The following is a 24,898-nucleotide window of genomic DNA, read 5'->3' on the forward strand; positions in this document are numbered from 1 at the left end:
CAATCATTACGGTTTCATGCAAGTCTCCTGGCACTCAGCTTATTAGTATTCACTGCTCTGTGATGTCAGTGAATACTAATGAGGACTCATAAACATCAAATAGAAGGCTGCATTTTACAGATTTTTATCAGTGGATCTGAACCTAACACCTTAAATCAGGAAGACAGACAACATATTGGTTGAGCCGAAGATTTAGCCGATCTCAATAATGGAATTTTCCCTGGTATATAGAGATTAATCTCTATATGACAGTATGTGGTTAAAAAAAATATATAAATAGTAAAAAAATTATGTTGTCATTAAAAAAAACAAAAAAAAACAAAACATACACTGCATTGGCCAATAGAAAGGGTGCCATGTATAAATTATATAGTGGGTACATTAAAGTGGGACAGCATACCTATTATGTAGGCAATGAGTTACAGTGTACATTACAAAGGGGGCAGTATATATTTAGGGGTTGTGTTGTATGTTATAGTATACAGGGTGCAGCATCGCATCTCTAATGAGGGGAGATTAAAGATTTTCTCTAACTTTCTTAGTGGTCACAGTCTGTTAGCTTGACCGGTTGCTATGGAAACGACCACCAATACAGAAACTTTCTAAGGTCAGAAAGTCAGCCATGATTTCCTTATTGTGGCCGGGATATCTTCTGATACTTGTAGTGTCCCTGCCTGATAACCCAGCTACAATAAGAAAATCATAGCTGCGGGCCTGACAAGTCCCAGACCATAGAAAGTTTCTGCATTAGTGGTCGTATCCATTAGCAACCGATCAAGATAAAAGACTGTCACCACTAAGAAAGTTAGAGAAAATCTTTAAAACTCTGCAGAATTTTAAATTACTTATATTTGCAAAAATGTTTAACTTTTAATTATCTACAAATATAGATATGATCATGTACATGGGAAAAACCCTTTAATTACTGCTGTAGATAAACCTGTATCCTTTAATCTTGACCCTTCACAAACCAGCTGAAAGATGGATCTTGTTCAGATCCAGATGAAACAGACCTATCTGAATTAACAGATCTAGATGCTGAGGAAGAGGCCAATGCTCGTTGTTCAAAATTTGAAATAATAGAGGAAGCCAAACCCTCCGGGGTTGGAAAGGGCTATTATTATCACTGATTGACCTTCCAACAAGATCTTCTGCAGGAGTTTCTGAATGATTTGGACTGGAGGAAAGACTTAAACAAATGTGTGTTTCCAGGTCATGGAGAATGCATCCACTGCATATGAGTGATTTTGAGGATTCGTGGAACAAATCATTTGTAGTTTCACATTGTTTCTGGTTGTAATCAAGTCTACTTGTGGAATTCCCCCCTGTTTCTTAGGAGATGAAAATATTTGAGATTTAACTCCCATTCTAAGGGTTTGAGTGAGTTGCCCCGGCTCAGCCTCTGTGGATTCACGGTGAGAGCAGGCCTGACACTGGAAAAAGGGGAGTTTTAAGTAAAAAATAGATTAAAGAAAAATAATAAAGAAAAATAAAAGTTTGTCATGACGCCAGTTGGAGTTTAGGCTTGGGATGAAGCTGGGCACTGTAGACAGGGCCTCTGGGAATATATGGTGACGCAGTGCCAGATGTTATACCCTCCCCAACAAGGGCAGGTCCCAGGGCCAGATGATATAGGTGAGGATGTGGTAAATTTCCAGGAGGAGTAACAGGAGGGATGATCAATGAAGGAATACAGTCCAAACAGGGGTTAACCAAACACAGTTTACTTCTGTAGTCAGCAGGAAATAACAGATGTTACAGGAGGATTCACCTTGCTCCATTATAGTGAGATGCCAGTCTTCCCTTTTACCACTAGTATAATTCAGCCTTCCACTGCTGCTGAAACTCTCTAATAGATTTCCTCTGGTCCTGGGTTCCAGGAGCCCAAATGTTAATTGCAGCTGAGTAGATCCCCCTTCTGGACAGCAGGTAACGGGAGTTCTTTGGGATGCTGGATGCACACACTCACCCAACTCTGTACGTTACAGGAATCTTGCATTCACTAGGCCGGGGGCCAGTGAGTTTCTCAATATTCTAAGTATTTCACACACTAGTTAGGAATTGATGGTCCTATGACTGCAGCTCCATGCCTGCCGAGGTCTAACCTCTGCTGGGCACTGGCCTTCTGTGCTGTGCTATCACACTCCACACTCACACTCGGCTGGAGCACACACTGCCTTTCCACACCCCTCTCCTCTCCTTCAGACTCCTGCACACTGACCTGGAACTCAAAGAGAGGCTCACTTCCAGTCTGTAGCTCCACCCCTCTTCCTAAAGAGGCAATGGCCATGGAACTTTGGGTGTGCTAACAGGTTGTCTGGATCTCACTATACCTTCACAATACACAGTGTAGATCACACAAGATAACATTTGTAGTGACCCACTCTGTGGGGCACTACATGAGCATCATCCAACTCAGAATATTCACTCTGGTATTCAAAGATCCTCTTATATGCAGAGTTTTTAAATCCAGCAGGGCAGATTCTACCAATTGAAAAACCTTCCTGCACTCTGTCATCAGCACTCTGCTTTGTGGTCCACCTTGCTTGTTTACATAGTAGGCCACTACTAACTTGTCTGTCTAAATTAGGACCGTTTTGTCCTGAATTAGTGGTCTGAAATGCAGAAACACTATCCTGAGTACTTTCATGTTTGTACCACACTCCTTGTGCCCAAAAGGTTAGTAGAAGGGTACCCCAGCTTCTCAGGAAAGCATCTGTAGTTAGGATTACTGATTCCTTGAACTGATAATTTTTCCTTTTTTTCAAAGTTTCTTGGCTTGAACCACCATCTGAAATCTCTGTCATCTAATTGATGCTTATTTTTGTATATATACTCCTCACATATCCATTCCAAGGGTGGAATATATTGTGCTGGAGGCTTCAGCTTCGTACCATAAATCAGGGCACTGTGTCTATTATAGCTACCAACAAACCTAAAGTCTTCATAAGTTGACGTATCGTAGAGAGTCAGGTTCTGATTAAATCCCCTACCACAACTTGAATTTTCTCTATCTTTTCTTGGGTTAGGAAAAGAGCTTGCAATTCTGTGTTTATTATGAAACCTAGAAATGTCTTTGAAGATTCTAGTAGTAAGTGGGATTTTTCCCGGTTTATCTGGAATCCAAGTTCTCTGAGAAGAGAAATAGACGCACTATACGGACTATAAGACGCACTGGACTATAAGACGCACCTAGGTTTTAGAGGAGGAAAATAGGGAAAAAAATTTTTGAAGCAAAAACTGGTAAAATATTTAATATATGAGAGTTGTAGTTTTGCAACAGCTGCAAGGCCACATTGACAGGTGACCCTGCAGCTGTACGGGGATGCATAGAGCGTTTTTTTTGCGGGGCCAGCTGTAAATTTTAGTTATACCATTTTGGGGGATATCTATTGCTTAGATCACCTTGTATTGAAAAAAAAAACAGGAGGTGATTTAGAACTTTTATTTATTTCATATTTTTAAAGCTTTTTTTTTTTTTTTTAACTATTTTATTCCCCCCCGGGGGCTTGAACCTGCGGTCACTTGATCGCAAGTCCCATAGACGGCAATACAACTGTATTGCCGTCTATGGGACATTCTGTCTATTAGTATTACGGCTGGTCATAGAGACCAGCCGCAATACTAATATATAGCAGTGACAGGCCCGGGAGCCTCATTAGGCTCCCGGCTGTCACCCGAACAGGTCGGCTTCTGCGATATCGCCGTGCAGGAGCCGGCCTGCAACTTTACAGGTACGGGGCCGGTGGGGACCGGCCCCGGGGGAGAAGGGGCCACGGATACTGACCCGGCATCCGCTGTACTAGAGAGGCGGATGCCGGGGAGGGATAGACGCCGGGGCCTGAGACATCGCTACGATCCTCTGCCATGCATGAAGCCAGCGGCGGGGGCACGGAGGAGCCCCTGCCGCTGCTGGCTTCATGCAGGGCAGAGGAGCGCAGCGATGTCTCAGGCCCCGGCACCTGTAATGGCGTCTATCACTTGCCGGCTTCCGCCTCTCTATTACAGCGGATGCCAGGCGCCACCTTCAGACTATAAGACGCACCCTTCTTTTCCCCAAAAATTTTGGGGAAAAAAAGTGCGTCTTATAGTCCAAAAAATACGGTAATTTTTTCAAGAAAATATTGAAGATAAAAGAAAAGCACTTAGTCGTACCTAGTCGTATAATACTGTGAAATTAGAATGTGCAATATAACATTGCATGTAGAAAATAACCAGATGGTAGGATAGCATCTGGATCTTCGTCATCAAGGATGTACAGATGCAGGAGAACAGTAGGAAAAAAACTAACCCAGATGATGGCTTGATGGAATGATCATCGATCGTTTACCCAATGTTTATATATATTAATTCTTTATTAGTGCCAAATTACGACGTGTTGCGAGGTTTTACTGCACCCTCATCAAGTAAAAATTCAAGTATCTTTTTTAAGAAAATGTCAGCTCTGCAATTCATGGAATCTTTAAAAAGATATAAATCATCTGCCGGAAAAAAAAGATTTTCTAGATAGATATTATTAGAGTGATTATCTTTTCTTATATGTGTACTTATATTCTTATATGACAAAGGTCTGTATCTTTCTGAACCAGAGTGAGTTTCTGAATCCATTTTGTCAGATTATGTAACATCTTCACATTGTGTAACACTGCAAAGTGTTTTCTCAACCATATATGGACCTTTTGTTCTGTGCAAGGATGATAGTGATAGATTGGACACTCATAGCTAGCTTGTTTCCTATTTAGGGAATTAGATGTTATCATTTTCATACAATGTGACCAGACCACAGAACTCAAAAATGATTATACAGACCCACAGTATTTGTCCTTCCCAGAAGTGACTTGTATTCTTGCTTAATTTCCCAAAAATGGTTATTCATGTGGCTTAAAATGATGCCAATGGTCAGCCATATTTTGATGGATGTGCTTTATGTATCTTATAAACGTATCTAGCATATAAAATAAACCCTGAAGGGCTAGGTTGGGCAGAGCTAGACTGACAGAGGATAGACACTGGTGTCCGTGTCTGTTATTTGAATCACTGGTGACAAACTAATATTACAATCTACCTGAGAAAAGAACTCTGACAATTTGCTACTGCAGGGTCAACTCTGGCTGGCTCCTCCCAGGCTTCACATTTCCCAGGGTGTAATTTATACATGGTTTTAAATCTGGAATCAAGATCAAATCTTCTGGCTGGAAACTTCCATTCCTTCTCCATTGTACAGTTCAGAACCAAATACACAGGAAGGACTGTCACCTTTTTCTTTGGGAAATAAAACCTGTAAAGAGAGGAGAGGCTTTTTGATACATGGGGAACAAATTTGAGGATGATTAGGAATTGAAGAAAAAGAGAGAAAGAAGGAAAAAAAAGCCACTACGTTATCCCTGGATAGGAGCAGATGTGAATATATATATATATATATATATATATATATATATATATATATATATAGGACACCATGCATAACGCCTTTTTGTATGACCAAACAACTCAATCTTTGTTTCATCAGTCCACAGGACCTTCGTCCAAAATGAAGCTGGCTTGTCCAAATGTGCTTTTGCGTACCTCAGGCAACTCTGTTTGTGGTGTGCTTGCAGAAACGGCTTCTTTCTCATCACTCTCCCATACAGCTTCTCCTTGTGCAAAGTGGCAAAGTGCACTGTATTGTTGACCGATGCACAGTGACACCATCTGCAGCAAGATGATGCTGCAGCTCTTTGGAGGTGGTCTGTGGATTGTCCTTGGCTGTTCTCACCATTCTTCTTCTCTGACTTTCTGATATTTTTCTTGGCCTGCCACTTCTGGGCTTAACAAGAACTGTCCCTGTGGTCTTCCATTTCCTTACTATGTTCCTCACAGTGGAAACTGACAGGTTAAATCTCTGAGACAACTTTTTGTATCCTTCCCCTGAACAACTATGTTGAACAATCTTTGTTTTCAGATCATTTGAGAGCGGGCTGACCATGCACGGCGACCATCAAACTTAACTGAACTTGAATTGTTTTGTAAAGAGGAATGGTCCAAAATCCCTTCATCCAGAATCCAGGAACTGATTAAAAGCTACAGGAAGCGACTAGAGGCTGTTATCTTTGCAAAAGGAGGATCTGCTAAATTTTAATGTCACTTTTCTGTTGAGGTGCCCATACTTTTGCACCGGTCAAATTTTGGTTTAATGCATATTGCACATTTTCTGTTAGTACAATAAACCTCATTTCAATCCTGAAATATTACTGTGTCCATCAGTTATTAGATATATCAAACTGAAATGGCTGCTGCAAACACCAAACTATTTAGAACTAAAAATGATTGAGATTAATAGGGGTGCCCAAACTTTTTCCTCTCTCTCTCTCTCTCTCTCTCTCTCTCTCTCGTCATAGCATGCCTGCCTTACTGGTGGCAGTGATGATAAGCAGCTGCACATGTGTGTTATTGTAGCAGGACATAATATTATGGACCAGATAACAGGATAACTGGCAGTGGTGGTAGTATAGCTGTGGCAATAAGTGTGGTAGTATGGCAGGGACACTGCTGAGAGCAGTGTTGGTGGCTGTGGCAACATGTGTGACACTGCAGTAGGGCATAGTATGATGGACCAGACCACTACCTCAAACAATGTAGGTCAAACTGAATTCCCCTTTTGTCATGTGTGAAACATGGAGTCACACAGACAAATAGAAGGCAAGGTAAATCACTGCTACTATTTTTGCAGCATTAGTGATTATATCCAAAAGTATGTGATTACCGAAAGGTGGGGTGACTAATGTATATATATATATATATAATAAAAAATTATAAAAATTCAAATCACTCCAGTTTCCCTAGAACACATATAAAAGTGCAGTGAGGAAGGGGATGCACGATGGCGGTGGTAGTCCAGGGCTGATGGGGGTAGTAGTCACAATTGTGTCTCAGGCCTGAGTGTTATACAACCCTGTTCCCCTGTCATGTACATGTACCTTTCCTTTCACTTTAGCTGTTACTTTTCTACAGTGTACAGGCTGTAATGACTTCTGTGACAAAGAGTCCAGTAACAACAGTTTTGAAGAACTTTACTAAGTACAGATATCACAGTATCTTTAGTAGCAAATAGCAGTATAGCTTTTGCACTTATCACAAGTAATTGCAGCACTTCAGTCACAGTCCCATATCCTCTGCAATAGCAGGTATACTGATTCTGAGTAACAGTTAATATATATATAGTCCAGTGCAGTTTTAGCTCTACCTTGGGAGATGTAACACGGCTTGGCTATACTGTGCAATGTGGTGCAAGAGCAGGGGTGGGCAATTAATTTTCCCATGGGGCCGCATAAGAAATTGAAACTATGCTAGAGGTCCGTGCCACTGCAAATTTAGCTCCACCCACTTCTACGTTGACTCCACCCATTCCCAATCATCTTTCCATGTGCCCCCACAAAGTATAATCCTCCTACAGTCACCTGTACACTATATGTCCCCACATTATAATGTTCCCTTCCATCTGCCCCACAGTATTAAGTCCCTCTCCTGGTGCCTCAGTGTAAACTGGTGAAAACTAGAGGGGACATGAAACTGGAGCAGCTGGAGGGGGACATTAAACAGTGGGGGTAGTTGGAGGGGGGCAATAAATTGACAGCTGGAGCAGGACATGAAACTGGGGGCAACTAGAGTGGGACATTAAAATCGGGAAACTGGAAGCAGACAATAAACCGTAGGGGTAGCTGGAGGGTGACATTAAACTGGGGGCAACTAGCTTCCTCCACAATTTAATTCCCCCTCCAGTTGTCCCCAGTTTAATGTCTCCCCAGTTTAAGTGCCTCTTCATCTACCCCCAGTTTCATGTCCCCCCTCCATCTGCCATCTCTGCCCCCAGATTCATGTCCTCTCCATCTCTGCCCCAGATTCATGTCCCCTCCATCTCTGCCCCCAGATTCATGTCCTCTCCATCTCTGCCCCCAGATTCATGTCCCCTCCATCTCTGCCCCCAGATTCATGTCCCCTCTCCATCTCTGCCCCGCATTTCCGCCCACAGAACTGCCGCTCACTGGATGTTTTTTCTTTTTCGGACCATTCTCTGTAAACCCTAGAGATGGTTGTGCATGAAAATCCCAGTAGATCAGCAGTTTCTGAAATACTCAGACCAGCCCTTCTGGCACCAACAACCATGCCACGTTCAAAGGCACTGAAATCACCTTTCTTCCCCATACTGATGCTCGGTTTGAACTGCAGGAGATTGTCTTGACCATGTCTACATGCCTAAATGCACTGAGTTGCCGCCATGTGATTGGCTGATTAGAAATTAAGTGTTAACGAGCAGTTGGACAGGTGTACCTAATAAAGTGGCCGGTGAGTGTAGTTATCCTGCAATCCCTGGAACAGGTACAAGGGCTCTGGGCATGGCTCAAAGACACTTTACATTTACCACATGCTATGCAGGCTTACACACATATCTGTCAGTAGTGATACAAAATCCTGCAGCCGCCCATCCTCCGCTCACCAGGTCACACATGGCTACTACTAAACAGTGCACTTAGAAATGAGCTGCTTATGCCATCAGTGGGGACAAATGCTATCAGTAAAAATACTCTCTTACCACCGGAGATCAGGACTTGTACATCCTCTTTCAGTCCTGGACCATTTTTGGTGCCTCAGTGTTGTAAAACCTGAAAAGAGAGCTAAAAGGGGTTTTTGGGCCTAGTATAATGAATATCCCCTAGGCCTCTGCAGCTGGGTTAGTGGCAGTGTCTGCCCACAAGTTACCTCTACTTTCTTTCATATCAGCCTTGGTGTGTGCCTTGACTTCTGACTATACCGACCTGTGTGGGGGCAGCAGCAGGGTCCATCACTACCTGAACAGCCTGGAAATCCTTTTAGGCTTAACATTAACCCTACAGAAAGCTCTAGCTCTTCAGATTGGACCATAGTCCCACTATATCAAACACCTACCCTCAGACATTGTACCCTGTCTCAGTGATGGCTTCTAGTTCAGCTTCATGAGCTGAGACCCATACAGTTCTATAATGGTTCTACTTGTGCTTGGATTTACCCTTGGTTTACCTCATATTCAGTGACCATGATATATCTGGTGCAGAATCCACCATCATTCCCAAATCGAGAATCATCTAAAATAAAGAACTCTCATCAGAGTTAGCAATAGATTCATCATTCACATAACCAAATCAGCAAAAATAAAATTAATTTCAAGTTATCTGACTCTCCCTCCCCTGAAACTATTGTTAACAGGTTTAGATGGGACTTGTAGTGCAGCACAGAATGCAAAGCTTACATTAGAAGACATAAATAAGACACTGCAGTCTGAGATTGTTATCTTTGTTTCCACTGCAAGCAACCCTTGTGTCTTATCATGGAAGCAGCTGAGCTGGCTTTTCCCAAACTTGTTATACCTGTAGTACTACATATCCCAGCAGCTTGTTTAGACAATCCCAAGTAAATTCAGTTCTCTAAAACTTCTGAACACTCCAGAATTACAACTAATTCATTGATTAGATAAAACTTTTTCACAAAATAATTCCCGATTGTTAACATTCATGGATTTATAGTATAAACCCATAACCAATATTTATATTACCAGTATAAAGCCTATGTGATATACTTGATACACACAAGCACCAATAAACACAGATTACCTAGTACATGTACATGTTATATCAAGTACATCTCATATTCACCAGAAGACATATATATATATATATATATATATATATATATATATATATATTCAACAATGGAAAGGAACTCATATCTACTTGTCACTACCCTCTATGGGGTTATCAATATCTTCATCTGCTACCTGTGGAGACTGAAAATGTAACAATAGAGACATAGGCAAACAGAGCATGTGCATATAGCAAATACATGTAACACATATGGTCCCATTCACTTCCTTCCATGCATACATGCAAACTTCACACTGGAGCTCCAGACAACACACATCCATTAAGTCATAAAGAACTTGTCAAGTTTTCATATATTTTGTACAGTGATATCATCTTATTCTTCTTTTCCTACAAATAATCACAGAGTTAGTTATAATTCCTGCACAGCTGAATATTGAAGAAAAATAAACAAAACATGTCATTAGATGGCTTCGTCTTCTCATCAATGTGTATATCACTGGAAAATAAACATAATAATGATTATCTAAAATTTATGCCATTAATCCAATTCTAAAGACATTAAATATGATTTAAACAGCCAATACTGATACCAACGTTACATATTAATATTTCTGTGCAGTTTTTGAATATTTCCATGGCAAACCCCACTCATCTAATTACCACTTTCCTTTACAAGATTACAATCAAAGTTTTTACCACTGTAACACACCACAATAATCTTACACAAGTTTTTAAAATCAAACACTGGCATTGACTGAAAACAGCTTACACTATACAGTTACAAATTATTAAACCATATATTCCTAATTCTCCATACATTATACCAGTGGTGTTACAATGTTACAATCTCACTTATAGCTGAAATCTTAGCTACCTGCCGTGTCTCCCCTCCCCCCTTCTGTTGAATTCTAGCAAAACCTGTATCCTGTATACCTCTGGTGTCGAGATATACAAGTCACACTGGGGGGAGGGGCCTGACCTTCATCATCACTCACATGGCACTAACAACAAAATGCCATGTGCAGACCACCCTTTATCTGGACTGTGAGTGGGGGCTCACTATACATTCCCTTACACTAAGGAAATATACAAACACTTAATACCTTATTTCTGTAACCATTCATTACTTAATTTTTATCCAATATCTTATCAGCAGTTTCTCACCTCCATTTCTAACTGTTCTTTCCTTAAACTATCTCTTGGGTTGATTTCCATACCGGCTGACTCTGCACTCCTCCCACTCCGCTCTTCAATCAGAGCTTATTCCTCTTTGTAACTTATGCTCCTGTATCTGTCCTGCATGATCTAATCTCCATTGGTTCCCAAAATTTACTATCAAACAATCCTATCTTAGGAACCCCTGCTCTCTTAAGGATTTTTATTTATTTATTGATTTATTTATTTTCCTTTTTCTTTTTTTTCTTCGGTGGCAACTTTTTCTCTATCTCTCTCCCTATTAGTTCATATGGGGTGTATTATTCCACACAGATTTATTTGGGGGTCCCACAGATTTCTCCCCATAGCCACACAGATTCCACACAGATTTATCTGGTTGATCACACAGATTTCTCCCCAAAACCACACAGATTTATCTGGGGGATCACACAGATTTCTCCCCAAAACCACACAGATTTATCTGGGGATCACACAGATTTCTCCCCAAAACCACACAGATTTATCTGGGGGATCACACAGATTACTCCCCAGAACCACACAGATTCCACACAGATTTATTCCCATTTTCACTGAACTAATCTAAGTACTGCCTGTACCGCCTTATACACTTTATAACAGATGTATCAATCAAATGACAGCATGGACAGTATACAAAGAATGAGGTATAACATTTCCCACCCCCTTTACAGACAATATATATTCTTCTAGGTTCTTTGCAAAAAGCTTGAGCTATCTATATAAGGAACATATGTGTTTACCTCACACTCGGACAGGAATACAAAAGTTCTTAGAAACACAGATCAAACTGGTAAGATTAAAGTTCTTACCTTGCAGCGCTGACTTTGTTGGATCTGTATTTCCAGGCACTCCTGTAATCTGGTCGTCCGGGGATCAGTAAACCATCTCCTCATCTCTCAAGCCGCACGTTTGGGCGCCAATTTCTGTTGGGGGAATCATAATACCCCAGAGATATGCTGTCTGTAAAGGAAAATTAATTAACAGGCCAAAATCGGCTACCACCATCTTTAGCCTGGAGAATCACGAAGACACATGGTGGTGGTGTATCAAAATGGATTCTGATTTATTGTTACAGAAAGTTAGCATTTATACAGACAAAAGCAGGTTGGACTTTGACATGATTGGTTATAACATAAGCTGTGGCACATGGCTATTGGATAAGGTCTGCATCTCATTATTACACTCCAACCTGGGATGACCTTTCTCATGACATACAGAAGAATCTACGATATTTATGTGTAAACCAACATCTTACACTAATTCTAGATGTATATATCACATCACGAGAGATAATGATCACATGCTATCTGACCAGTCCGGTTTGTGTCTAAGGATCAACTGGTTATAGAACCTGTTATGAGACCCTTAAACAGATAAGGAGTTATAACCCAACCATCAACATTCCACACGCCTTATCCCCTAAAGGGGTCTCTTAGACTCTAAACTGACATCCTTATGAAGCTTATATAAGAAAAAGGTTACAAGATGGCTGACAAAAATACAAGATGGAGGATGTGATCCTAACACCCCCCTAGACACGCCTCCCTAGTCAAGCTGTGCGGGCCAGACTGAATCAGTCAGAGGGCCGGATATGGCCTAGGGGCCGGGCTTTGCCCAGGTCTGTGCAAGAGAGTACTTACAGAGAAGGTGCTAGAGCAATGCCCTATAGCAGGGTGCTAAAGTCGTGAATCAACGACATGGAAGCCGCTTAGGTTAGATCCAGCTGGGGAACCCATGAGAAGCATGGATCCAGGCAGAGGACTTCTTTATCCAACAGACTATTCCTCTGACTTAGGCCAATAGAACAGGATTAGACTTTAAGATGATCTCCCAGGTGTGGACTGGCAGGAATTCAGTAGTTAGGATGTACTGGTAGCAGGATATGGCCCATGTGAGGTTCTGACCAGCCTGGAGCAATGCTGGCAGACATGTGGACAGGCTGGAAGCCAGGCTTAGACTCCATTCTGCAGTCACCCCTTTCTGTGAACGCAGGGGCTGGACTAGGGACAAGTCTCAGCTTGCCCTACACGCAGCTTGTGCTCCTATAGGATGAGAGCAAAACATGTGACTGAAGTTGCAAGATGCTAAAACATGTGGGTTTGCAAAGCTAAAACAAGGTGCAAAGCTAGTTAACCTCTACACTGCTGCAGACAATACTAAGTATATGCTAAGTAATGCAGTAGAATATACAGCACACAAACAGAATGTCTGACATTAGACATTACCACCTGACAATAAAAGAGATAATATGGTGACATAATAACGATTTAAACAGAGCATTAACATCTTGTTCTGGGACACCGCAAAAGTATCCCTTGTTAGGTATCCCTGTGTCCGAAAAGGCTCGCTCTACAAGTCTATAAAATATTTTGCCTGAATGGTAAACACTGTAGCGGGAAAAAAAAAAGTCAAAACTGCCTTTGGCCAGCACGCACATCATTTAACCTTCCCAAAGAAAATCCCTGTGGCCCTGCTTATTTAAAGTTGCTCCACTGTTCCTCTGCTACTAAAGCAATATACACATGTTCAAATCTTTGATTTTTCCAGAGAAAGTATGTGATGGTTTGTCCTGGCACTGGTGCCATTCTGGCTATTGGCCACCTGTGACTTATAATGAGGACCAATCCCAGAGGTAGCAACCTAGCAGTGTCTCTTCAGCAAAGTCCAGATCCCTATACATGGGTTAGGCCAGGGCCCCAGGGGACATAAACACCGCAATTTGCCCGCAGCGGAGACTCTGCAGGAAAAATCGTGGTGTTGTACAGTGCAGGCAAAGTGGATGAGATTCATGCGAATCCCATCCCCACTTTGCGGAAAAAATCGCAGCGCGGACATGCAGCATGTCAATTATATCTACGGAAATGTCGGCAGCTTTCCCGTAGATATAATGTTAAGAGAAAGTCCGCAGAGGCAAACTATGTGAACTTTCTCTTAAAAGCTCTGCGGAAAGAACCACAATGCGATCACGAAGCGGCTCTTTCCCGTATGGGGCCTTAGCCTTAGGTAGAGAGTACCTGGACAATGCCCTTGGAAGTGGTCTAAAGTCACATTGTTTAAGTGGTGCAGTGGGTCCACAACCTGCTCTCTGTCACAGATAAATACAGTGGGGAAAATAAGTACATACATGATACACTGGCAATTTTACAAGTTTCCTATCTACAGAGAAAGGATAGGTCTGTAAAATCCAGAAAATCACATGTATGATTTTTAAACAATTAATTTACATTTTATTACATAAAATAAGTATTTGATACAATAAAAAACAGAACTTAATATTTGATACAGAGACCTTTGTTTGCAATTAAAGAGGTCAGATGTTTTCTATAGTTTTTGACCAAGTTTTCACATACTGCAGCAGGGATTTTAGCCCACTCCTCCATACAGATCTTTACCAGATCTTTCAGTTTTCAGGGCTGTTGTTGGGCCACATTCAGTTTAAGCTTACTCCAAAGATATTTGATAGAGTTCAGGTCTGAAGACTGGTTAGACCACTCCAGGACCTTGAAATGCTTTTTACGGAGCCATTCCTTAGTTGCTGTGGCTGTGTGTTTTGGGTCATTGCCATACTGGAAAACTCAGCCACGACCCATCTTTAATGCTCTTACTGAGGGATGGAGACTGTTGGGCAAAATCTTGCAATATATGGCTCCATCCATCCTTCCTATAACACCGTGCAGTTGTCCTTTCCCCTTTACAGAAATGCACCCCCAAAGCATGATGTTTCCCGCCCCATGTTTCATGGTTGGGACGGTGTTCATGGGGTTATACTCATCCTTCTTCTTCCTCCTAACACAGTGAGGGGATTTGATACCAAAACATTCCATTTTGGTCTCATCTGACCACATGACCTTCTCCCATGCCTGGATCATTCAGATGGTCAAACAGGCCTTGGCATATGCTGGCTTGAGCAGGGGATCCCTTTTAATCCATAATGTCGTAGTGTGTTTCTAAAGTTAATCTTGGAGACTCTGGTCCCAGCTCTCTTCAGATCATTGATCAGGTCCTCCCATATAGTTATGGTCTGATTCCTGACCTTTCTCAGAATAATACTTACCACACAAGGCAAAATCTTGCACAGAGCCCCAGACCAAGGAAGAGTGACTTCCATTTTCTAATAATTACGCTAACAGTTGTTGCCTTCTCACCAAGCTGCTTGCCTATTGTCCTGAAGCCGATCTCAGCCTTGTGCAGGTCTACAATTGTATTTCTGATGTCTTGCTCTTTGGCCATGGTAGAGCAGTTGTGATTTATTGAGTGTGTAGACAGGTGTTGTAAAGGAATTGCAAGAGCAGCAATTCCCCAGCAACTACTGATGAACCCTGGGGGGGAGGGGCACAATAGACAGTGAGCCCTAAGCTAGATTCCCCCCCCCCCCCCAACTGTCCCTTCCTGCTTGCCGGTCCTATCCTAAGCAATAGGCGACAACTAGTCAACAAGCCCTACCTATATAAGTGACAACACAGAACACAGACAAGACAAACTACAAAAAAGGGAGGTCAGCTAGCCAAGGGTCCAGTAACAGTTGAGCAGAGCAGGACATAATCGTAATACAAGAGAGTAGTTACAAGGGAAGCCAAAGGTCAGAGAGCAGTAATACAATAGTAGCAGAAAGAGGAGCTTAACAGGGACAAAGTCTAAGGACAGAGCATGCCTGTGTGGGCTGATGGCCTTTATATAGAAAGCCCAAGAATTAACTATTTTATGAACAGAGAGAAACAAGATGCAGTAGAAGGGTGTGTTGGAAATTCAGTTACAGAGAGAGCAATGTCCACACAGTGCAATGAAAAACACTAAGCATAGAATCAAATTGAACACTCCTCCTGCACCGCAGCGTGTGAGCAGAGGGTGGGGCAGAGACCAAAACAGGCAGAGACATTACAGGTGTCTTTTATACAGATAACAAGTTCAAACAGGTGCAATTAATACAGGTAATGAGCGCAGAATAGGAAAAACTAACAGGTCTGGAAGGGCCAGAATTCTTGCTGTTTGGTAATTGATCAAACACTTTTCATGCAATAAAATGCATGTAAATTACTTTAAACAATTAAAAACAGGGGGCCACACGGTGGCTCAGTGGTCAGCACTGCAGCCTTGCAGTGCTGGAGTCCTGGTGTTCAAATCCTGCCAAAGGCAAAAAAAAAAAAAAAAGAACTATCTGCAAGGAGTTTGTATGTTCTCCCCGTGTTTGCATGGATTTCCATCCCATATTCTAAAAAAGACATACTGATAGGGAAAAATGTACATTGTGAGCTCTATGTGGGGCTCACAATCTACATAAAATAAAAAAAACTATTAAAAACCATACAAGATTTTCTAGATTTTGTTTTTAGATTCTGTCTCTGAAAATTGAAGTGTACCTACGAAAAAAATTACAGAGATCTCCATTCTTTGTAGGTGACAAAAACTTGCAAGATCGCCAGTGTATAAAATACTTATTTCCCCACTATATTTAAATAAGACTTAAATATGAGATTAGTAGATGAGTAAATGAGTAATGTTACTTCTTTTGCTCTGACCATGTTTATGATTAATTAGAATTAATTAGCATCATTTTCTATTGACTAAGTGCTATAAAGATGTGTGGAAAGATCCCTCAAGTAATAATTTTAGTGCTATGCTGAAAATTCCTATAGGGATGTATGTGTATATAATTCAAGTACTAATAGCAGCAGTCAGACTAGTCCATAGCTATAAAACTATGACAAGCAGAAAAAAACATAGATGCATTATACCAACCACACTACCCTGCTTTTAAAGCTTTGCAAATTTTCTTGTAACATATACACATCATTGTTGGAATTGTTCCTCCTTCTCCTATAATGTAATTTACATGTAATTTACTGCAGGGCCTTTGTGGACTGTCAACTGTGTCTCCTTCATCTTTACTGACACAACTCCCTAGTAATGATTTGACACCTGCTAAAAAAGAAAGATTTCTCTAAGTCTGAGTCTTCCACCTCTTTTGATAAGTTGGATAAGAACAGTCAGCAGTTTTTGGAAGTAGAAGAGGCAGAGATGGAAGAGTTTCTGCCCACAGCTACAAGTAGCAAAAGGAACAGCAGCAGCATCAGTAGCCAGTATAATATCTGGAACATAATGAACCATAATTGTTTACCTTGCAGCAATAACCAGACCATCAGCAGGCAACTGTCATCCACTTTCTGCATGAGCACCTAGAGTACTCCTATATTCCAGCAAATACACTTGACCCCAGCTGGCCCAGTTTGCCATAAGAGTTTTCTCTTGTCAAGCCTAAAGCATAATTGTGTGTCGATATTCAGTGCAGCTAGTTACATTGTAAAACCTCAGCAAACCAAACTGACTAACAAGTCAATTGCACTAACAAGTCCCTAAAACCAGCTAATTTTATATCAAATCATTTCTTTTCGCAACATGACCCCATGTGTGTTTAAAACACCTTCCCCAAAACAGGCAAATTTTTGGAGCTGCTCAAATGTTGTTGAGGTGGCAGTGTAATACAGTAAATTGTTAAACTAACAGTTTGTATTCATTGCTTACCGTTCGTTCTTCTGTAGACATACATAACATTTAACATGAGATAAAGTTCTAGGAGCACTGACAGTGTCATACACTATGTTTTACACTAATTTTAGCTCTGGTATATATCAAACCACTCAAGCTTGAAACAAAACAAATCTTCAGACCATGGGTCTAGAGTTGGACCTTTCCCGAGGATCTGTACCTGGTTTTGTAATCAAGGTGATAAATGAGCAGGACTTTTTGTGGGGACTGGAGTACCATCCATAAACTTATTGATTGTGGTATTTAGGGCCTCTATTGTCTCTGAGAATAAAGTGGGGAGTGTGCAAGACAACATCTCCCTCATCAAAATTTCATATGGACATCTCCCTTTTATCTGTAGTTCCAGAAGATGTAGTAGATAACGTGTACAACTTGGAAAAGTGCTTGAGGAATAATACGGAACTGTCATGGGGATTGTAAGATAAGGTTCCATTATAAAAAAAAAACAAAAAAAAACAAAAAACTTGATAGTCTTCAGTAGTTGATACCTTTTTTTTTTTTTTTTTTTTTTTTTTTATATATTTCCTACCCACTGGCTAATGGTACAAGAACAATAATTTTCCTTAAGGTTCCATTAGTCAATCTTTGGAAGTTTTCTGTGGTGGATTGCTCTCATTTCTCCCTAAGATTCCTAGCCAGCATACACTGTCTGCTAATAAGTAGAGATGAGCGAACAGTGTTCTATCGAACTCATGTTCGATCGGATATTAGGCTGTTCGGCATGTTCGAATCAAATCGAACACCGCGTGGTAAAGTGCGCCATTACTCGATTCCCCTCCCACCTTCCCTGGCGCCTTTTTTGCTCCAATAACAGCGCAGGGTAGGTGGGACAGGAACTACGACACCGGTGACGTTGAGAAAAGTAGGCAAAACCCATTGGCTGCCGAAAACATGTGACCTCTAATTTAAAAGAACAGCGCCGCCCAGGTTCGCGTCATTCTGAGCTTGCAATTCACCGAGGACGGAGGTTTCCGTCCAGTTAGCTAGGACTTAGATTCTGGGTAGGCAGGGACAGGCTAGGATAGGAAGGAGAAGACAACCAACAGCTCTTGTAAGAGCTAAATTCCAGGGAGAAGCTTGTCAGTGTAACGTGGCACTGACGGGCTCAATCGCCGCAACCCAGCTTTCCCAGGATCCTGAATGGAATACACTGTCAGTGTATTCCCGTATACCCGATATATACCCCGATACCCGTTCCAACGGTGTGCCCCCCCACCTTCACCCCAGAAATACCCTGCAAGTCCCCTAGCAATAGAATTGGGGCTATATACACCCACAATTTTTACTACTGGTATACAGTGCCATTCTCTGACTGGGAATTCAAAGAATATATTGGGAATACAAATACCCTCATTTCTTGCTACTGCCATATAGTGCCAGTTTCTGACTGGTAATTCAAAGAATATATTGGGGTTACGTGCACCCACAATTTTTACTACTGGTATACAGTGCCATTGTCTGACTGGGAATTCAAAGAATATATTGGGGTTATAAATACCCTCATTTCTTGCTACTGCCATATAGTGCCAGTTTCTGACTGGTAATTCAAAGAATATATTGGGGTTACGTGCACCCACAATTTTTACTACTGGTATACAGTGCCATTGTCTGACTGGGAATTCAAAGAATATATTGGGAATACAAATACCCTCATTTCTTGCTACTGCCATATAGTGCCAGTGTCTGACTGGGAATTCAAAGAATATATTGGGGTTACGTGCACCCACAATTTTTACTACTGGTATACAGTGCCATTGTCTGACTGGGAATTCAAAGAATATATTGGGGTTATAAATACCCTCATTTCTTGCTACTGCCATATAGTGCCAGTTTCTGACTGGTAATTCAAAGAATATATTGTGGTTACGTGCACCCACAATTTTTACTACTGGTATACAGTGCCATTGTCTGACTGGGAATTCAAAGAATATATTGGGAATACAAATACCCTCATTTCTTGCTACTGCCATATAGTGCCAGTTTCTGACTGGTAATTCAAAGAATATATTGGGGTTACGTGCACCCACAATTTTTACTACTGGTATACAGTGCCATTGTCTGACTGGGAATTCAAAGAATATATTGGGAATACAAATACCCTCATTTCTTGCTACTGCCATATAGTGCCAGTGTCTGACTGGGAATTCAAAGAATATATTGGGGTTACGTGCACCCACAATTTTTACTACTGGTATACAGTGCCATTGTCTGACTGGGAATTCAAAGAATATATTGGGGTTATAAATACCCTCATTTCTTGCTACTGCCATATAGTGCCAGTTTCTGACTGGTAATTCAAAGAATATATTGTGGTTACGTGCACCCACAATTTTTACTACTGGTATACAGTGCCATTGTCTGACTGGGAATTCAAAGAATATATTGGGAATACAAATACCCTCATTTCTTGCTACTGCCATATAGTGCCAGTGTCTGACTGGGAATTCAAAGAATATATTGGGGTTACGTGCACCCACAATTTTTACTACTGGTATACAGTGCCATTGTCTGACTGGGAATTCAAAGAATATATTGGGGTTATAAATACCCTCATTTCTTGCTACTGCCATATAGTGCCAGTTTCTGACTGGTAATTCAAAGAATATATTGGGGTTACGTGCACCCACAATTTTTACTACTGGTATACAGTGCCATTGTCTGACTGGGAATTCAAAGAATATATTGGCAATACAAATACCCTCATTTCTTGCTACTGCCATATAGTGCCAGTTTCTGACTGGTAATTCAAAGAATATATTGGGGTTACGTGCACCCACAATTTTTACTACTGGTATACAGTGCCATTGTCTGACTGGGAATTCAAAGAATATATTGGGAATACAAATACCCTCATTTCTTGCTACTGCCATATAGTGCCAGTGTCTGACTGGGAATTCAAAGAATATATTGGGGTTACGTGCACCCACAATTTTTACTACTGGTATACAGTGCCATTGTCTGACTGGGAATTCAAAGAATATATTGGGAATAAAAATACCCTCATTTCTTGCTACTGCCATATAGTGCCAGTTTCTGACTGGTAATTCAAAGAATATATTGGGGTTACGTGCACCCACAATTTTTACTACTGGTATACAGTGCCATTGTCTGACTGGGAATTCAAAGAATATATTGGGAATACAAATACCCTCATTTCTTGCTACTGCCATATAGTGCCAGTGTCTGACTGGGAATTCAAAGAATATATTGGGGTTACGTGCACCCACAATTTTTACTACTGGTATACAGTGCCATTGTCTGACTGGGAATTCAAAGAATATATTGGGGTTATAAATACCCTCATTTCTTGCTACTGCCATATAGTGCCAGTTTCTGACTGGTAATTCAAAGAATATATTGTGGTTACGTGCACCCACAATTTTTACTACTGGTATACAGTGCCATTGTCTGACTGGGAATTCAAAGAATATATTGGGAATACAAATACCCTCATTTCTTGCTACTGCCATATAGTGCCAGTTTCTGACTGGTAATTCAAAGAATATATTGGGGTTACGTGCACCCACAATTTTTACTACTGGTATACAGTGCCATTGTCTGACTGGGAATTCAAAGAATATATTGGGAATACAAATACCCTCATTTCTTGCTACTGCCATATAGTGCCAGTGTCTGACTGGGAATTCAAAGAATATATTGGGGTTACGTGCACCCACAATTTTTACTACTGGTATACAGTGCCATTGTCTGACTGGGAATTCAAAGAATATATTGGGGTTATAAATACCCTCATTTCTTGCTACTGCCATATAGTGCCAGTTTCTGACTGGTAATTCAAAGAATATATTGTGGTTACGTGCACCCACAATTTTTACTACTGGTATACAGTGCCATTGTCTGACTGGGAATTCAAAGAATATATTGGGAATACAAATACCCTCATTTCTTGCTACTGCCATATAGTGCCAGTTTCTGACTGGTAATTCAAAGAATATATTGGGGTTACGTGCACCCACAATTTTTACTACTGGTATACAGTGCCATTGTCTGACTGGGAATTCAAAGAATATATTGGGAATACAAATACCCTCATTTCTTGCTACTGCCATATAGTGCCAGTGTCTGACTGGGAATTCAAAGAATATATTGGGGTTACGTGCACCCACAATTTTTACTACTGGTATACAGTGCCATTGTCTGACTGGGAATTCAAAGAATATATTGGGAATACAAATACCCTCATTTCTTGCTACTGCCGTATAGTGCCAGTGTCTGACTGGGAATTCAAAGAATATATTGGGGTTACGTGCACCCACAATTTTTACTACTGGTATACAGTGCCATTGTCTGACTGGGAATTCAAAGAATATATTGGGAATACAAATACCCTCATTTCTTGCTACTGCCATATAGTGCCAGTGTCTGACTGGGAATTCAAAGAATATATTGGGGTTACGTGCACCCACAATTTTTACTACTGGTATACAGTGCCATTGTCTGACTGGGAATTCAAAGAATATATTGGGGTTATAAATACCCTCATTTCTTGCTACTGCCATATAGTGCCAGTTTCTGACTGGTAATTCAAAGAATATATTGTGGTTACGTGCACCCACAATTTTTACTACTGGTATACAGTGCCATTGTCTGACTGGGAATTCAAAGAATATATTGGGAATACAAATACCCTCATTTCTTGCTACTGCCATATAGTGCCAGTTTCTGACTGGTAATTCAAAGAATATATTGGGGTTACGTGCACCCACAATTTTTACTACTGGTATACAGTGCCATTGTCTGACTGGGAATTCAAAGAATATATTGGGAATACAAATACCCTCATTTCTTGCTACTGCCATATAGTGCCAGTGTCTGACTGGGAATTCAAAGAATATATTGGGGTTACGTGCACCCACAATTTTTACTACTGGTATACAGTGCCATTGTCTGACTGGGAATTCAAAGAATATATTGGGGTTATAAATACCCTCATTTCTTGCTACTGCCATATAGTGCCAGTTTCTGACTGGTAATTCAAAGAATATATTGTGGTTACGTGCACCCACAATTTTTACTACTGGTATACAGTGCCATTGTCTGACTGGGAATTCAAAGAATATATTGGGAATACAAATACCCTCATTTCTTGCTACTGCCATATAGTGCCAGTTTCTGACTGGTAATTCAAAGAATATATTGGGGTTACGTGCACCCACAATTTTTACTACTGGTATACAGTGCCATTGTCTGACTGGGAATTCAAAGAATATATTGGGAATACAAATACCCTCATTTCTTGCTACTGCCATATAGTGCCAGTGTCTGACTGGGAATTCAAAGAATATATTGGGGTTACGTGCACCCACAATTTTTACTACTGGTATACAGTGCCATTGTCTGACTGGGAATTCAAAGAATATATTGGGAATACAAATACCCTCATTTCTTGCTACTGCCGTATAGTGCCAGTGTCTGACTGGGAATTCAAAGAATATATTGGGGTTACGTGCACCCACAATTTTTACTACTGGTATACAGTGCCATTGTCTGACTGGGAATTCAAAGAATATATTGGGAATACAAATACCCTCATTTCTTGCTACTGCCATATAGTGCCAGTGTCTGACTGGGAATTCAAAGAATATATTGGGGTTACGTGCACCCACAATTTTTACTACTGGTATACAGTGCCATTGTCTGACTGGGAATTCAAAGAATATATTGGGGTTATAAATACCCTCATTTCTTGCTACTGCCATATAGTGCCAGTTTCTGACTGGTAATTCAAAGAATATATTGGGGTTACGTGCACCCACAATTTTTACTACTGGTATACAGTGCCATTGTCTGACTGGGAATTCAAAGAATATATTGGCAATACAAATACCCTCATTTCTTGCTACTGCCATATAGTGCCAGTTTCTGACTGGTAATTCAAAGAATATATTGGGGTTACGTGCACCCACAATTTTTACTACTGGTATACAGTGCCATTGTCTGACTGGGAATTCAAAGAATATATTGGGAATACAAATACCCTCATTTCTTGCTACTGCCATATAGTGCCAGTGTCTGACTGGGAATTCAAAGAATATATTGGGGTTACGTGCACCCACAATTTTTACTACTGGTATACAGTGCCATTGTCTGACTGGGAATTCAAAGAATATATTGGGAATAAAAATACCCTCATTTCTTGCTACTGCCATATAGTGCCAGTTTCTGACTGGTAATTCAAAGAATATATTGGGGTTACGTGCACCCACAATTTTTACTACTGGTATACAGTGCCATTGTCTGACTGGGAATTCAAAGAATATATTGGGAATACAAATACCCTCATTTCTTGCTACTGCCATATAGTGCCAGTGTCTGACTGGGAATTCAAAGAATATATTGGGGTTACGTGCACCCACAATTTTTACTACTGGTATACAGTGCCATTGTCTGACTGGGAATTCAAAGAATATATTGGCAATACAAATACCCTCATTTCTTGCTACTGCCATATAGTGCCAGTGTCTGACTGGGAATTCAAAGAATATATTGGGGTTACGTGCACCCACAATTTTTACTACTGGTATACAGTGCCATTGTCTGACTGGGAATTCAAAGAATATATTGGGAATACAAATACCCTCATTTCTTGCTACTGCCATATAGTGCCAGTGTCTGACTGGGAATTCAAAGAATATATTGGGGTTACGTGCACCCACAATTTTTACTACTGGTATACAGTGCCATTGTCTGACTGGGAATTCAAAGAATATATTGGGGTTATAAATACCCTCATTTCTTGCTACTGCCATATAGTGCCAGTTTCTGACTGGTAATTCAAAGAATATATTGTGGTTACGTGCACCCACAATTTTTACTACTGGTATACAGTGCCATTGTCTGACTGGGAATTCAAAGAATATATTGGGAATACAAATACCCTCATTTCTTGCTACTGCCATATAGTGCCAGTTTCTGACTGGTAATTCAAAGAATATATTGGGGTTACGTGCACCCACAATTTTTACTACTGGTATACAGTGCCATTGTCTGACTGGGAATTCAAAGAATATATTGGGAATACAAATACCCTCATTTCTTGCTACTGCCATATAGTGCCAGTGTCTGACTGGGAATTCAAAGAATATATTGGGGTTACGTGCACCCACAATTTTTACTACTGGTATACAGTGCCATTGTCTGACTGGGAATTCAAAGAATATATTGGGGTTATAAATACCCTCATTTCTTGCTACTGCCATATAGTGCCAGTTTCTGACTGGTAATTCAAAGAATATATTGTGGTTACGTGCACCCACAATTTTTACTACTGGTATACAGTGCCATTGTCTGACTGGGAATTCAAAGAATATATTGGGAATACAAATACCCTCATTTCTTGCTACTGCCATATAGTGCCAGTTTCTGACTGGTAATTCAAAGAATATATTGGGGTTACGTGCACCCACAATTTTTACTACTGGTATACAGTGCCATTGTCTGACTGGGAATTCAAAGAATATATTGGGAATACAAATACCCTTATTTCTTGCTACTGCCATATAGTGCCAGTTTCTGACTGGTAATTC

Source organism: Leptodactylus fuscus, chromosome 4 (genome assembly GCF_031893055.1).
Source record: "Leptodactylus fuscus isolate aLepFus1 chromosome 4, aLepFus1.hap2, whole genome shotgun sequence".
Lineage (NCBI taxonomy): Eukaryota > Metazoa > Chordata > Amphibia > Anura > Leptodactylidae > Leptodactylus > Leptodactylus fuscus.